Source organism: Ochlerotatus camptorhynchus, unplaced genomic scaffold (assembly GCF_037179485.1).
Source record: "Ochlerotatus camptorhynchus isolate MF236.1 unplaced genomic scaffold, CSIRO-AGI_Acam_v1.1 ptg000324l, whole genome shotgun sequence".
Lineage (NCBI taxonomy): Eukaryota > Metazoa > Arthropoda > Insecta > Diptera > Culicidae > Ochlerotatus > Ochlerotatus camptorhynchus.
The window spans coordinates 3,843,045-3,859,158 of NW_027040812.1; the positions used below are offsets into that span (position 1 = coordinate 3,843,045).

Genomic DNA, 16,114 nt, shown 5'->3' on the forward strand with positions numbered 1-16,114 from the left:
TTTGTCATCATACTCAGGAACAGAGTTGCGACCTATCACAATCATGATCATCAAACAGCTGATGGTAGTAACGCTTTGTACATTCCTATCAATGTGCTCGTCGAAGCTCTCTTCATGACCATCCATCAAGTTGACGAAAGAAGTAAAAAGCAACTGGTGAATGTCGTCTTCGGTTGTGATCCATCACCGATCTGGTCATTCCCGACAATCGCGACACTCATCTGTGTTCGTTTTGAAGCAGTTGCTGCTTTGCTTGCATATGTAAGTGTGTTGGTGAATGAGCCCAACAGCTTCCGTTTCATGTTGCCTGCTTGGTTTGTAACTCACACAGTGGCGCCTGCCGAGACGAACTTGGAATGCGTAGGCATTGTTTTCATTTTCTTCTGTCGTTTCGCTTTTTCTCATGATTGTACTGCAGAAGTCTTCACTGTTTTCGTTGTGCTTTTCATCATCAGCAGCGAGTGTAACGTTTTGCTTGTGAGCAGCGACCATTACTGGTAATCAGGGTTCCTTCCATTCATTTTGGCAAAAAAAATGTTTTATTAAATTATGGAATTATAAGATATTATGATAATATTTTGTTTGCGTAAGCAACAAGAAAATATTGTAAAGTTTATGTTTAACACATAATTTCTGCGAATTTTGTCAATTATCTCTCCCACTCTTCGCTCTTCACTCTTCGCGAAAAGGCGATCAGAAAACCACTCATTGTGACTCTGTCAAAGCTAAATTTTCAAGTTTTATGTATCAGACACAAACTTTACAATCTTGTCTTGTTGCTTACTCAAACCAATTATTATCATAATATCTTATTATTCCATAATTTAATAAAACATTTTTTTAGCTGAAATGACTGGACTGGTTTTACCTCTCACTGCGTGACAAAACGTTCCGTCAGCGATAGTCGGTTGATGCGTAGACGAGTGTCACGTGAGTGTCATGATATTTTGCATCACTGCCAGGAGTCAACGTATATCTCCAAGCGTAGGGCTCGCTGGTAATGAGTGACCGTCAGTTTCGGGAATCTGCTCGGGCAATCCGTCAACATGATCTTCACGTTCACACATTCCAGCTGGTAATCGGGATTGTTGATAAGCGCACTATACTCTTTCGTTTGCGGTGTTTTATGAGGTACTTATGAGTACGGTTGATACGGGCTCCGTAAGGATACCTGTGAAGGTTCTTAAAGAATTCTTCACACTTTTTCTCGTCATAATGCTGTAGCTTAAGTTTCAAGCGAGAGGTAACGTCAGATAGCTTAGAGGAACATTTTAACAGAAGGTTTCCACGACATCCAGAACCTATATTTGCATATCAGTGCCACCAGTTTCCGGCAGTCCCGACCAGGTAGTAGGCGCCCTTTAATTTGAATGGCCTGTTTTGCAGCCTTCAAGACCATCCCATGCATTACTTACCCACCAGTGTTTATGGAACTGTGACTTTTGGAGCTCTTCGTGGTACACTCTTTGAGCATCAGAGTGTTGTAGGATTGAAGGCTAATCCAACGGAAGGAAGTGACGTTGTCGAAATCTCTTTAATTGCTGATTGCATCTAGGGTTTGATTTGGCACCAATTTTTCGGTTTAGCATGATAGACCAGGTTATCATCTTGTGGTCAGTTTTGACATCTCGAAAATAGTGCTCATTAGCCTTCAGTATAAAAGATGAAAAAGTTGATATGTGCGAAACAAGTTATTGTAGGGTTGGATCGGTGCTCGATAGTTCCTGCGATTAATATGTTGCGATGCTTCAAATGTGGAGAATTTGGGCACAATAGCATGGATTGTAAAAAAAAATGTGAGAGGTGCTCTAGGTACATCCAACAACACAAAACGTCGGAGTGTACGTCAACTGTATTGAAATGTACTAATTGTTTGAACGTAAACGTAAAACGAACTTGGACGTCAACCGTGTCGCATTTAGCTCGGAATGTTTGCTATATAAAAGATATTTGGATCAGAAGAAAAGCAGCTTGCGTTTCAATAATTAGCAGCCAAGTTCCAGGAATGTGAATCAATTCGATTTTTTATATTTGAATATTGCGGGGTTGTCAACAAACTACGTAGCATTACGTCAGATTGTTGAGGAAACTCATATTGTAGAAACTGAAGCTTTCGATCAGTATAGTATTCCTAGATATAATGTTTCTGCTAGATTTTTGCATTGTAGACCCACTAGCGGCGTTGCTATTTATGTCAAAGAATCAGTTCAATTCAACCTTCGTACATACGAGGTTATTGATGGCAACTGGTTCTTGGGCATTACAGTTGTACGTGGCATGAAGACGGGTAATTATGGTGTTTTGTATCATTCTCCTAGTTCTAGTGACCAGCGTTGTGTTGTAGTTTAGAGAACTTGCTGGAGGCATTCCTTGATTAAAGTTAATTAAATATATTGGCTGGTGATTTTAATATTGTTTGGCGTGATGACTAAAATTTGCAGTTGTCCCACAGCTGTCTACAGAAACAGTCGATTTTTTATTTCGGTGTGAACCACGCGATAGCCTGTTTTCGGGACTCGCTATCATGTAGTTGCTCTTTGTTCGTTGCTAGCAGTTCGGTGCCTTTTGTTGCTACGGTGCAAGATGTGTGAAGTTAAAAACACCATCAAGTTTAGCTTCAGTCATTGTGATGCTAAACCAAACATCGGATAGATTGTAAATTTCGCCAAAGCACTCGACGCGGATCCGGCTGAGATGGAAGCTGTTTATGACATTTGCTAGAAAAGGGGAGTCTTTATGAAGTTCAAATCAGAGGAAGCGATGCTCCATGCTCTGACATACAATTCGGAGGATTTAATCTTCCATTATGCGAATGGAACGACGGCAAAGGTACGCATGTCGCATGCTGGTGACTTCATATAACATGTGCGTGTGTATGGGTACCCGACAACGAGCTGGATAAAGTGCTGGGGAAATATGGAAAAATTAAACGCATCATCCGGGATAAATTTCCAACTGATCTATGCTTTGAGGTTTATACAGGGATTCGCGGTATACCTATATATGGATGTGAAGAAGGAAATCGCAAAGGAAATATATTTTATGATGGCAACAAAGATAAATGTTTTCTGTGCAAGGCGGACGGACAACGGAAGCTTTCCTGTCCCAAGCAGAAGGCCAATCGCAAAGGAAATATATTTTATGATGGCAACAAAGATAAATGTTTTCTGTGCAAGGCGGACGGACAACGGAAGCTTTCCTGTCCCAAGCAGAAGGCTCGGAAGGAACCGGAAAAGCAACTTAAGGAAAACGGAAAGCAGCAAAGTGAAAGAAAACAAAACAGCAGCAGTACGAATGCTGGTGTAGTGGTGGAAGGTGAGTCGTTAGTTATTAGCGACCAGGAAACGGACACGGGGTTGGAGATGATGATTGAAAATAACGAAATGGACGTGACGACCGACGAGAGTAGCGGAAAGCATGCAACGGGAAACGATGTTCAGAAGCAGCAGCAGCAGCGATCACGATTCGGGTTCAATGAAAAAAAAAATGTTGCGAAAGAAGTTGCGTAAACGGGAGAAGATCGCTTTGTCGCCGCTTTGATCGCCACCCAGGAAAATCCTATAATAAAATGCATTTTGATATCTTTTTTATGTATTTTGAGTACCAAAATTGGTATTCCATATTACTCGGCTCCGCTAAGTGATTGTTATACCATTTGAGCCTGTCAAATAAACGAAATGAAAAAAAATCAAAAATTTGAACCATTTGAAACGTTAAGTTGATTTTTTTCAATTTAAAACAAAAGGTATATGAGTATACGCGTATTTTCAGGCACAGCGGAGCTTTAATTGTTTACGCCAATTTTGAGCCTATTAATTCTGTTTCAGATAGTGAATTGAATAAAAAATATCATGAGACCTTAGTGATTAATAAATCAGATAATATCAATAATAACAATGATTTTGTAAAATTGAAGTGCTGGAAGGAATATTTAAAACAAACTTGCTGAGAGAAGCGTGGATTTTCTATTCGTGACCGATAATTAAGATGCTGTTTTAACTAACGCTTTAACGCTTTAAAAACCTATACCAATCATTAAGTTGTGCAAAAGTTTGTTTCTTTGGATCTTTTGCGTCCTAAACGTAAGAGAGTCAAATGATACACAAAGTTTTGCAGATCAAATTTTGATAATCTTTGGAATAGGCACACAATCGCGCATAAAAAATATTCACAATCGATAAAAAAAACTTGTTGAGAATATGTCCAGAGGAAGATTGTTCAGCATCAAAACAACATAAAGAGTTTTGGAAAATTGTGAAACCACGGTCTTTAACTTTTACTGGCACATTAGAATAGTCAGAACAAGTAATTGCAGCTAAGTTTAATGATTATTTTGTAGACAGTGTTTCATTGATTAATCAATCCATTGAATTGGTCGATGAACCTGACGAAATAAAACAGCCAGTTAATAGTAGTTGGTGATTTGAAGGTTTTTACTCAATTTCATTAGATGAACTTAGAGTTATTTGTTTTTCATTAGGAAAATTGGCAGGAGTAGATAATGTTAATGCTAGAGTTACTCAAGATTGCTTCCATGTCATTGGCCACATTGTTAATGAATCATTGCAAACTAAACATGTGCTACAAATTTGGAAGGAACCTTAGCGGTTCCTATTCAAAAAGTTGCTGGAGCGATTAAAGCCGAAGAGTTTCATCCCATCAACATGTTGCGCATATTAGAGACATTTTTTGAACTTATTGCGTAATGCCAGCTGTTGGAGTGTTTAGTTTGTTGATACCAGAACAATCGGGATATCGGTAAGATCATTCTTGTGAAATCGCGTTGAATTTGATATAAACAAAGTAGAAAGATTACTTGGAGCATAAAAAAATGATTGTTGTTGGTTTTTGGATCTAAAACGCACATTTGAAACAATTTCTAGGTCCTTATTGTTACGTTCAATCAAGCGCTTAGTAATTACAAGTACTGCATATAAATGGTTTGAAACCTATTTGTCTGAGAGAACCCAACAGACTGTTTTTAATGTTTCAGTTTCAAGTCCCTTGAGAAATAGGGCCCCTCCTAATAATTATGTATATTAAAGACTTTGTAACAATAATCTTTCTGCATACAATACTGTGTTATTTTTTGCATTTAAGGATTTAGATGATGCCGTTTCACACTTGAATGAAGATTTGCATTCTCTTAGCAGATAGTTGAAGTATAAGCAATTGAGATTGAATATAAGTAATACTAAATATATATATCATAGAATTGAGTAAATGAGAACGTCTCCGTTGTAATTGGTTGATCGCACTCGGGAGATTAATATTTTGGCGTGCTTATTGATGACAAATTTAAGTTACCCCTTACAATGACAATGTCATCATGAAAATTAACAAAGTGATGCTAGTGTTGTAATGGTAAGCGTGATTGCCTCTCACCCCAAAAGGCCTGGGTTCAAACCCACTGGGATTTTCTGAGGCATAATATCTCTGATCACACCTTCCTTCCGGATGAGAAGTAAAGCCATTGGTCCCCGGTCCGTGAGTTGATTGGTCGATAGGTAGGGGCCAGGTGTAGGAGCTACTTTCCAGGCGTCGGTAGCATTGGTACTCAGTACGGAAAACAAGATCGACGGAAAACATATTGAAATTGAAAGAAGATTGAAAATGATATAACTATTACCAGTAAAATACACCAATCCAAATCAATCATCCCTCCTAGACTTTTGCCCTTCCGTTTTATTTCTGGCCAAAGCAACACAAACATCGAGATTACAGCACTTGCAGAATAAAATAATGCGTTGGTTTTGAGATGTAATCGCTATACGTTATACAATGGTGTTCATTTCTTAATAAGTTAACGATTGCTGCCTCGATAATTGTGTGATATAATTGAAAGAGGAAGTCATTGAATTTCTTAGTATGCGCCCTTAAAATATATATCTGCCTAAAATACCGATGCGGCGCCGCCGGGATGTTCTGAGGCATAACATTTCTGATCACGCCTTCCTTCGGATGGGAAGTAAAGCCGTTGGTCCCCGGTTCATGAGTTGATGGGTCGATAGGTAGGGTCCAGGTGTGGGAGCTGCCTTCATGGCACGTCGGTAGCATTAGTGCTCAGCACGGAAAACAAGATCGACGGAAAAAACAAACCAAAGGAAAAAATAAAAATAAAATACCGATGCGTCCACCCCTGACGTTGATGACATTGTTTCAAATAATGTATTATCTAGTTTATATGGTACGTTGCAAAACATTTGCACTTTATCGATCAGCACCGTACGCTACAGGTGGCAAAGGTGGCATTTGCTACACAACAAAATCACGAGGGGCGGAAAATTTCCTTAATGTTCCCTGAATGTCTACAAAGTCCCTTTATCCTTTCTTATTGAAATTATGACTAGTTTCCGAAAGTTCCGTCAACATTTTCCAACCACCAAAATGTGTGTTTTCTAATTTATTTCATATCATACTTGACTTTCTCTTAATTACAGGAAAAACCTTGAACAATTTCAAAAATTTAATAAACATTCGTGAGCAAAACAAAGTTCCCAAAACTACCAGTATGTTATCAAAGCAAAACCTCCGCAATATGAAAAAAACCTTTACTGCACTAACCGAAGTAATGGCCCAACGGAATTTTGTTTCTCCGAGGCCCATTCTTAAGTCACAAGTACTAGGCTGGGCTACAAATGGTGAGTCGACAAACTGGAAGGAGTGTTGTCCCAACAGCTCTGGTCCTCACAAGTTCCACCTCACGCTTCCACGGGTCAGCCGATGACAAAGACTGCCAGCAAAAGATGCTGGTAGCGTAGCCTGGGCAATGTCACCACGATAAAAACATGGATCCGGATCGTGGTGATAGCAAAGTGAGGAGGTGCGACCCTCGAGCGTCTGTTCACCATGGAGGTGCGGCTCAAACAGCGTCTGTCTCGGAGCGAGCGGCTGAATAAGAAATGCTGTATCACGTCAGCTACACCTAAGGTGGCAGCCCCACCAACATGATGTAGGTATCGCGACCCCGGTAAGGTAGCATACTGAAACCCCCAACATTACTCAGAAAAACGAAGAAAGAGAAAACAACGAACGGAATTTTCGGCAACCGACCCGGCAACGAAATAAGGACAATGAATGGAAACTCGGTACTTGGAATGTCAGAACCTTAAATGAACCTGGACGAGAGGGCCTTTTGGCTCGTGAACTGCAAAAAGTGAATGTGAGCGTAGCTGCTATTCAGGAAGTACGGTGGCCTAGATCCGGAGAACGTGAATTCCGGGCGGTGGATCCCATCGCCAACACTTCCTTCAAGTATCATATCTATCACAGCGGTGGCGATAGGGCAGAACATGGAGTAGGGTTCATAGTGATCGGGAAGCAGATGAAGCGTGTTATGCGGTGGAGACCGGTAAGCGACCGCATCTGTGTATTAAGTATTCGGGGCAAATTCTTCAACTACAGCCTGATCAACATCTATGCGCCAACCAACGATAAATGCGATGACGTGAAGGACGCGTTTTATGACAGTCTCGATAAAACTTATGATGAGTGCCCAAAACACGACGTGAAGATTGTAATCGGAGATGCAAATGCGCAGGTCGGGAGGGAAGTCGTCCAATCATTGGTAAAGAGAGCCTACATACAGTAACCAATGATAACGGCCTGAAACTGATAAACTTCGCCGCTGCTAGAGGTATGGCCATCAGTAGCACCTACTTTGCACGCAAGAATATCCGAAAGCACACCTGGAGACACCCAAATGGCGAAACTTGCACCCAGATCGATCACATGTTGGTGTATGGCCGGCACTTCTCAGATGTCATTGATGTAAGGACTTTTAGGAGGCCTAACATTGACTCAGATCATTATCTTGTTGTCTGCAAAATTCGGGCGCGTCTATCGACCGTTACGAATTCAACGAACCGGAGATCGATGCGTTTCAATATCCATCGCTTGTCAGTAGAAGGTGTTGCTGCAGAGTACCGCCAGAAGCTTGATGAGCGGATTAGCGAAATCAACGTGAACGAGGACCTCAACAATCTGTGGAACACAATCCACGGAGCGGTGAACACAACAGCACAAGAAGTGATAGGTACAGCTCAAAGACGACCACGTAATGGCTGGTTTGATGAGGAGTGCCAGAGGTTGACGGATGAGAAGAACGTTGCCAGAAGCCGGATGTTAGTGTCTGGTACCCGGCTGAACAGAGAGCGGTACAAGGTAGCAAGGGCAGATGAGAAACGAACCCACCGCAGAAAGAAAAGGCAATACGAAGAACGCGTGATTGCTGAGGCGCAAGAAAGTATGGAACAGAACGATATGCGAAGGTTCTACGCGACTGTCAATGGTGTGCGGAGTAAAACAGCGCCATCTCCCGCCATGTGCAATGACCTTGAGGGGAATTTGCTGACAGATAAAACAATGGTGGCTGCCAGGTGGAAAGAACATTTTGAGACATTGTTGAATGGAGAGAGTGAGGGAGGATCGAGGAACAGAGTAAACATCGCAGACGACGATCAAGCTGTGGAGCCTCCAACGCTAGACGAGGTTAAAAAGGCGATATTTACGTGAGCTGAAAAACAATAAGGCTGCTGGGAAGGACGAGCTCCCGGCCGAACTTTTCAAACACGGAAGTGAGCAGCTGCATCAAGCAATCCACCGTATTCTAACGAAGATATGGGAGGACGAAGAACTGCCTGCTAGCTGGTTGGATGGCCTCATTTGCCCATTATTCAAAAAAGGGCACAGACTCCAGTGCGCCAATTATCGAGGAATAACTCTTCTGAATTCGGCGTACAAAATACTGTCACGCGTTCTGTTTAACAGATTGAGACCGCTTGAGGAGTCCTTCGTCGGTGAATACCAGGCTGGTTTTCGTGAGGGCCGATCAACGACGGATCAAATGTTTACCCTGCGTCAAATCCTTGATAAATTCTGGGAGTACAACTTGCAGACTCACCATCTGTTTATTGATTTCAAAGCAGCATACGATTCAGTGAAGAGAAATGAGCTTTGGCAGATTATGCTAGAACATGGTTTTCCGGCGAAACTAATTAGACTGATTCGCGCAACGCTAGATGGATCGAAATCAAGTGTAAGGGTTGCAGATGAGATTTCGACCTCGTTCGTGACCTTAGATGGATTGAAGCAGGGTGATGTACTTTCAAACTTACTGTTCAACATTGCTCTTGAAGGAGCGATTAGGAGAGCTGGTGTGCAGAGGAACGGTACCATCATCACACGATCGTACATGCTCCTTGCCTTTGCGGACGACATCGATATCATCGGAATTGACCGTAGAGCAGTGGAAGAGGCGTTTGTGCCTTTTAAGAGGGAGACGGCGAGGATTGGGCTCACGATAAGTTCTACCAAAACGAAGTACATGGTAGCCGGTAGACAGCGTGGGAGCAATAGTGGTGTTGGTAGTGTAGTGTTGTTAGATGGTGAACAATTTGAGGTAGTGGAAGAATTTGTGTATCTTGGAACACTAGTGACATGCGATAATGATGTTACCCGTGAGGTGAAGAGACGTATTGCAGCTGCAAACAGGGCCTTTTACGGATTACGTAGCCAGCTGAAGTCCCGTAGCCTGCAAACGAAAACGAAATTCGCTCTGTATAAGACGGTGATACTTCCGGTAGCCCTCTACGGCCACGAATCGTGGACGTTAAAAGAGTCTGACCGGAGAGCATTTGGTGTCTTCGAGCGTAAGGTGCTGCGAACAATACTCGGCGGTAAACAGGAGAATGGCATCTGGCGGCGTCGCATGAATCACGAGTTGTACCAAGTGTATAACGGTACGGATATAGTGAAGCTTATAAAACACGGCAGACTACGGTGGGCTGGGCATGTAGTGCGGATGCCGGAAGAACGACAAGCAAATATTATATTCAGCAGAGAACCCGGTAGAGGTCGTCGACTCCGGGGTAGACCTCGGACACGTTGGCTATTTGCAGTTGAGGAGAACATCAGGTCGCTAAACGTTCATGGCGACTGGAAGCGATTGGCTCAGGACCGAGTCCAATGGAGAAGAGTACTTCGTTCGGCGTTGAATCAACCTGGCGATTCGTAGCCCATCAAGTATCAAGTAAGTACTAGGCTAAATAAGAGGAAGATTATGGATACGATGATAGTTGAAATCGAAAAACAAATAATTAAGATACATATATATGGATTCGCTTTATGTGTTTTACTCAGAATACCTCTGGCGTTTTATAAATCATTACCAATTTGGTTTGTACGTAGCTGTTCGATTTATGCTGCACACTTAGAAAAATTCATGTAAAAGTAGGTGCTGAGACTGACATATACGAGCGTCAATTTTGACATAAAATTAAGTCATGATAGACGCGAAATTCAGCTCAATCAAACGTACGTTTCGTCGAGTAACAAACTTTTCATTCTCGGAGCACTTAATTTTACATGACATGTTTGTTAACGTGTCATCCTTTATGTCAAAGATGGATTCCATCACGTGTAAAATAAGGATTTTCGAAGTGTGTGGAGGAGGTGGATTTGTGAAATATTGAGTAGTTATAATTTATGACTGCTGTTAAGATAGTATGAATTAACGGCGCCGGTGGTGTAGTGGTAAGCGTGATTACCTCTCACCCCAGCAGGCCTGGGTTCAATCCCAGTCGGCGCCGCCGGGATGTTTTGAGCAGAGGTGGCAACAGTACATTTTTTGAAAAACCATCGTCCAGAGCGAAACAAAACAGCCAGCACACGGGCGGCCGTTTATAACTACATTCCAAGCGAACAGCGTAGATAGAGAATAAATAAAATCTCGCAGCCTGATTTTTCCAAACAGTTTATTGTAATGAAATTTTAGCTGCAGGCTTGCGTGTGACAGTAAATTACCAACTCCCTTATTTACGCATAATTATAACATCAATGCTTATGAGTGGTCAGTCTTCATTTTTATCTTTTAATTCCATGCAATAAACATCAAATAAATCGGAATAAGCACGGAAAACAAGATCGACGAAAAAAACAAACCAAAGGAAAAAAAAAAAAGATAGGATGAATCAATCGCCAGCATAAAAGAACAGCAACCATAAAAATGTATGTAGAATAATGCAAAATGGCACATCCCATGTGTTAACCTTACTTTCGCAAAGGAACCTCGTGAACCCAACCTTTGCTTCTTTTAGCCAAAGTGGAATGCCAAACTCCTCGAGCATATGTGCGTGTCAATAACGCATTCATCACTACGCAAATATTTGAAACAAGAACAAGAGATATTACAATTGATGTTACCTTTGGAAACCTTTGGAAACCTGTACCTGTACGTTTACTGTTTCAGTGCTAGGTTTCTACGTTTATATCAGGTTCATGTTTTAGACGTTCCCAAGAACTCGTTACATTACTGCCGAAAGTGTTAAACCTGACCAGAGAATTTAACACTTTCGGAAGTGAATCTATCTTTGAGTGATTCAACATTTTTCCCTCCTGAACTCAAACTTTTCTGAAGTTATTAAATATGTTATGAGCTGAATACACGGATCCAGTGTTTCCAATCTTTCCGAAGTAATTTATAACTTTTGTAAAATTTAGTACAGTTCGAAGTTGTTCTGTACGAGCTATTTTTTTCTGAAATGGTCCAGTACTTTCCAAAGTGATCCTAAGCTTTTCTCAAGTTATTCAGTGCTTTCTGAAGTGATTCAAAACTTTCCTAATATAATGGCAGTATAGACAGTTCACGATTTTGGAAACGTAACTACAGTGTACGACTTATAGAATTATCGAGGAATAGAATAACAATCCCATACAAATTCGCTATCGCAGTAGCCATGACACTCTTTTTTATTATGATTATATAGCTCGATATCGAGCTAGTGGACATCGAGTTGTTGAGAGTTGACTGTACTTCATCTTTGTTGCCAAAATCGAGACCATTTTCGATGTGTCACAATTGAGTGGCTTGGCGATAAAATCAATACTCCTTTATGTGAATCCTGTTGAAAAACTATTCAAAAATTTGTGGAAGTGATTGGTCACCACGTTTATGCAAGCACCTACCATCCCAGGATAAGAAGATCAAATCACACAGGGTTTTGTGGACGGGCCAAGCGTAGTGGTTTGCATCCATGCCTCTCACGCTAAGGAGCCATGCATTAATAATATCACGCTAAATATAGTAAACAAAAATACTCCCCTCCCCCATTTCGTCACATTGTTTTTTCTTAAACGTAAAACATTGCTTGCCACATAATCTTACATACCCTCTCATCTATTTAAAAGTGAAATAAGATGAGCCCCTAATGGTCACGAGGTCATATTATTTACCCAGACAATCCAAATGTGATAAAATTTCTATTATTAAAAAAAATAATAACACCACTATCTAAAAGTATTGATAAGCCTTTACACAACGTACCACTAGTACACAGCAGACGATTATGTTGAAAGCTAAGAAAACCCTTAATGAATAACTATGGCAGTGATCAAAGCACACTAAGTTGATACAAGAAAATTTCCGGCCGTTCGTGCCTTAACTGATCTGAGATCCCATAACTTAAACAGCTTCAAACAAGCGATGCTCAAATAAACACTCCGGAAAAGAGAAACGGTTTCTTTGCTTGGTGGATGAATTTCAAATCCCCAAAACAGTTGCTTTCAGACGAATCCCTTCATTTTAACGCCGTATAATAACAGTAAAATTGCTTCAACTTCTTAAGTATGACATCACTTTGTCAAGATCATCACTGTCTTCAGCAACTTCTCTTACAAAGTTGTAAAATTCCGTCGATAAAAACTGACATCAACTACATCCCAACTCAGCTTACGAAAGAAATAAATTTGCTTTCATCATCGTCACAGAGGAACTCTTCTGATTAACGACACTGCCACCAATCATATTTCTTATTGCAGTTCGAAACTTCTTATCGTTAACCTTGAAACTAGTCACGAAGAAAAAAGAAAGAAAATATATTTAAATTACCTTTTTATTCCACCTGCTGGCTACAACTGAACGAAGAAACGACGGTCTTCCGTTCAACTTCCGATAGCGAAATTTGTTCAACTTGCCCGTTTATCTCTGCCCACTCGCCGGCGTGTTTTCACAGATTGCATTAATTATTCTTTTTATTGAATTTACCTTCACATCGGGCGCACAGCACGCAGCTCAGCCGTGAGCCATGAAGAATTTCACTCCACTCCACACTTTTACCTCCCTATAACACACTCTTCCGCTCGTAGGAGCCTCCACCGCACCGAACGTGGGTAATAATAACGGTATTAAAAAATAGTGGGAACAAACTTTCACACTTTTCCATCCACCTTTTCCCTTGCACAGCGAGTCAGCTTAAAACCGCAGAAAAGATGCAGTGTAGTAAACTTCCCTTTGCTGTTTTCTTCTTTCGCATTCACCTTTTTTTCGAGCTTCCGCCAGTTGACTCCCACTTTCAAAGGGTTTATCAGAAATTCTACGTCTGCTTTTAACCCGGTTTTTACTCAAATATATCTTCTCTTGGTTCGTCCTTTCCAGAAGGGGCAATGATGTTCCGTTCGCCAAGTGTTGATTTAGGATATTACCTCCAGAAGGCTTTCCACTTTTCTCACGCGATAAGACTCGTCGGATGCACTTATTTTATGAGCAGTTTTCAGGCGATGTTCACTTTGGTGCGACCCGAAAAGTTCCTAAGCCGAGGTTTCGTCGGTAAGTGCTGAAAATGGCCGAGTTGACACAGTTTTCACCCCCGGGGGTAATCACTTCCGTTCGACGATGCAGAGTTCAAGCATTATACACACATTCGACCCAGCAGTTGAGTATATGTCACTACGTAAACACCCATAAATTTCGCTCTTCGATACACGTTCGACCCGTTTCACCTGGGCGATTGTTCCGTTTCGCTATGCAACCCCCACCCAGTCTAGCCCTAGTGATGGTCGGAGGAATGCAGCAGTTTTTTTTTTCCCGGTTTGTTTTGCTGTGAAACCTCGAACACACTGCCGATGCAGCTGCAGCCCTGCATGCACTAATCTAAACTAATGGTCCCAAATAAAAGCGCCCCGTCCTGCCCGAAAACCGGACACCATCATCGCATCATCCATCCTCATTCCCATTCGCACTCGTCGTCGCCGTCGCATACACGTTCTCTTGGGGCGCGACGATCCAGAAAATGTTAAATGAACGGGTCACGGGACGTCCGTCAGGTCTATTTGGGAGGGAAACGGAACGTACGATGAAAATAAAACACACTCACACGCCCCTTGTCGGCGTTGGCCTTTTGGATCCTCGTTATTCTTCTGCCCTACCTCTGGAGGATTGGGGGAGGTTGAAATTTCATCGAATTTTATCACAATTATCCTTACACACGAGTGGAGAACGATTCCGATACTTTGGCTCAAGTTCTAGACTGACGGCTACAGCTGGATGGGCCTGCAAGGGACAGGTCAGAGTCTCAACACCACTTCCAATAAATTTCCTGTCGACTCACTGAAGCAAAACACCGAAACGTGAACGTGAAACTCTCGCTCTCGATGCTGCTGCTGCTGTTAGCTGTTAGCCTCAATTTTCGTCTGTACAGCCGCAGCGGGAGGAAACACACCCGGAAAATTTTTCACCTCCCAAAAGTTCTTCTCGTTCAGCAGAGGATAGGTACCCACAACTGTGGGTCAGCCTTCAATGGATTCTATTTGGGATAACAAACTTTTCTCCCTCGTGGACCAATTCAATCTAATCATCCACTGATCTCAACTGTTCGATTGAAAATCGGACTTTGTGTACACAAAACTGTGCCGGGAGGGGCGGACGAATATTTTTTTCCACCTCCACGGATAGACGGAAAACGACGAAACCGGTGTTGCGGCGATGCGCAAGGATCTTCCGAAAAACGCGTCCAAACTCGATCTCGGTCGGCTTTTGACTGAGGTTCCGTTCGATTCCGACTATAACAGCCTGCCTGCCTGCCTGACAGACAGAGCTACGGTGCGAGCGAAAGCAACATACCGAGCCAGGACAGAGCCAGCAGCAGCGGGGGAAATCTAGGCGGGGGAGTTCGTGTTCCTCATTTTTTGCTCTGCATGTGTCGCGCGCTGTTGGGGCTAGAGCTACTTCCTGGTGGAAAACTGGCACTTCTCCCTGTTTGACCAGAGTCGAATTCTGGGAAAAAGGATGACGGCGAACGGTGGGAGCAGATTCTCTTCGCTTCCTTTATACTGAAGCCAAATAGCGAGAGGGGAGCGGGAGAATGGCTACGAGAGAGTAAGACATGAGTAGGGATTTTCAAGAGAGAAGGCGGTCAGAGATGCATTCCACCCACGACGACGGTGGTACTCAAGGACTATCCCTCGGTCGGGTGAGAGTGAGTGTAGAGATGCATTGAGGAAAATGATTGGCCACGAAGTAATTTTCTGGGAAAAGTTTCCGCGACGTAAGGAATATAATGAGCAAATGTAAACAAAAGTGCATCATCATTTCTCCCAATTGATGCTGCTGTATATTTTCCTAAGATACCACAACACGGGCATTCACATACGCAATCATGTTTAGTTGTTCGTTGAAATGGTGCATCATGCTTAGCAAGTATTTAGCCCCGCTATACTAACAAAGGCTGCCGTACTGGTTGAAGTTGGTGATGGGGGTTTGATGAATTATCAGTATCTAGTAGACATTGTTATTACTCAAGACTGAGAATGCCACCCCATAAAGTAATTCCAATAAACCAGTCGAAACCAAGGTTGCAAATACTCATTTCAGCTAAAACAATGTTTTTTTTTTTTAATTACAAAATAATAAGATCCTATTTTGAATTGGTAAGATAAAAGAAGAGGTTGCATATAATGTGTTTGACATATTAAACCAGTTTATTTCACTTCATGAGAGTCACAATCAGCGATTTTTTCACACACTCACTCACTCACTCACTCAGCGATCAGCAAATCGCTGATTGTGACTCATGGAAAGCAAAATTTACAGGTTTTATGTTTCAAACGCATACTTTGTAACCTCTTCTTGTGAGTTACAAGTTAAACATGGCATCATACCATCTTTTGGTTTTATTATTCCGAAAAACATTATTTTAGCTGAAATGAGTATTTGCGACCTTGGTCGAAACCAACATTAGAAGACATTGTAAATTGAAGTCAAACAGTAAAATGAAAAAAAAACCCGAATTTATCCACCTATGGTGTGATCAGACCCTTCTTACTTATTCAAGTTTATTTA

The 16,114-nt window shown here is 41.8% G+C and overlaps 1 protein-coding gene across 2 annotated transcripts in view; it reads right to left on the minus strand.

Moving 5' to 3' along the window:
• LOC135707992 (protein O-mannosyl-transferase TMTC1-like) overlaps positions 1–14,791 on the minus strand; it is an 860,006-nt gene extending 845,215 nt beyond the window's left edge. Inside the window, exons 1-2 of one of the 2 annotated variants that reach the window (XM_065229915.1) lie at positions 14,260–14,791; positions 12,887–14,102 (exon numbers count right to left, since the gene is read on the minus strand). The gene's annotated coding sequence lies outside the window, so the exon portion shown is untranslated. Of the gene's footprint in view, positions 1–12,886 lie in introns of both variants that reach the window. The other variant, XM_065229914.1, reaches the window with a different exon arrangement.
• Positions 14,792–16,114: the final 1,323 nt, after the last annotated feature.